The sequence below is a fragment of the Grampus griseus genome, assembly GCF_964374135.1.
Source record: "Grampus griseus genome assembly, chromosome: 2".
Classification (NCBI taxonomy): domain Eukaryota; kingdom Metazoa; phylum Chordata; class Mammalia; order Artiodactyla; family Delphinidae; genus Grampus; species Grampus griseus.
The window spans coordinates 86212092-86213852 of NC_139018.1; positions in this window are offsets into that span (position 1 = coordinate 86212092).

Sequence of the window (1761 nt, forward strand, 5' to 3'; positions counted from 1 at the left end):
GGTGCGGCCGGAGGAGGGGGTCAGGACTGAGGGAGGGCGGGACGCTGGGCTCCCCCAGCGGCGTCCTGGGGGCTCGGGGGGTGTGTCCTACCTGGGCCGTGGCGGACGCAGGGATTTCGGGCGGAGGGCTCGGGTTCAGCTCAGGGCGGGGACCGGCAGAGGTCAACCCTCAGCAAGCGGGACGACCGCCGCCTGCCCATCCCCCGCCGCCCAGTGCGGCGGGACCCGAGCGCGGCTTCGAGGGCCGGCCGGCTGGGTAGTCCCCTCGGGTACCGTCCGCGTTTACTGGCGGCGGCGGCTGCTGCTGTTACTGCTGCTGCTGGCCGCCCCCAGCCGCTGCTCTTGTGCCAGCTCCTGCTCCTCCTCCTGCCGCCTCCGCCGCCGCCTGGTCCCCACCGCTCCCATCGCCGCTGCGGCGACTACTGCAGCGCCCGCTGACCCGACCCGACGTTATTCTCCCCCTTCGCAACCCGACACAGCCTAGCCCACCTACCCTGCCAGTGCGCACGCCCACCTCTCCGCCACAGGTGCTGATTGGAGAGCGCGTCCCAAGCCCGCCATGTTGGTTGGCTGGCCCCATTGCCTATCACGAAAGGGGAGGAGAGCCAGGCAAAGAGTGTCTCCGCCCCCCACCGGAGAATTGCCGCTATCTTCAGGTTTGCCTGAGAGGGCGAGTTACCGGGAAAGGAGCATCACAATGGCAGCGCGCGTGCGCGCAGGAATTCTGGTCCTCGTAGTTCCAGCCGCAGCGGCAACTACCCGCCAGTCTGGAGCAGAGAAGTAGGGCTTCTGAGACTAGTGGTTGGTACACAGTGGTTCCTCCTAGCTCAAGCAGTTACCTTGGTTATAGAGGCACGGTTGTGACTCCAGGGTTGGTCTTTTCGGAAGAAAATCGTAAATGCTTTGTCACGATACGAATTTACACACACCGAGGAGTTCGGTCGCGAAAAAGGGCCCCAAATCATGAGGCCCTGCCATGCCACCTCCTCAGAAGCAGCGCTGCCAGGATCTGGCAAATTGGCGCTGTCCCCAGAACCGCCTAACACGAAGTTAATCATCGGTGGGTACTGGGGAAAGGCCTGAAAGTGTAAGAAAGAAAGAAGACGGAGACCTCCAGAAAGGAACGTCAGCCTGGAGCCCGGCGTATCCTTACGGTTTTCACATCAATGAAGAACAAGATTTCACTCCCTTTTTGAAACACCGCCAGTGAAGGGTTCAGTGAGCAGCCCCGGTGAGGTCCCGTATGAGATTCTGAGCAAGATAATGCGGGAGTCCCTCGAAGACTTTCAAAGAAAAGCGAGGAGGGCGGAGAAACGAGGCTATGTGGGATAATTTGTATTTGGTATATCAAACTCTTTGGTAAAGAGGAAACCTTATGATCAAACCCCTCTCCCATCCTTACCCACCAACTTACAGAAGAAAAAACTCAAAGAGCTTAACAGCTTTCCTAGAGCTATAAAACTAATGAGTAGAAGAACCAAAACTCCGGTCTCTTAAACTCCCGTGTCCAATGCTTTTCCTACTTGATAATCTCAGGAGTCTGCCATGGACTGAAAGATTGCGATGAATTATGAGCTTCCTTTTACTTTAAATCTTTTTCTTCACTCAAGTGACATTATGATTAAAGCTGATTGAGAATATAGAATGGTTAAATACGAATCCTATATTCAATCTCATAACTATTATTGAATCTGTTTCTTCTTGTTCAGGAAATGCCACAGCCTCTTGACATTCTTTGAAAAACAGCAGGCACTTCTACTG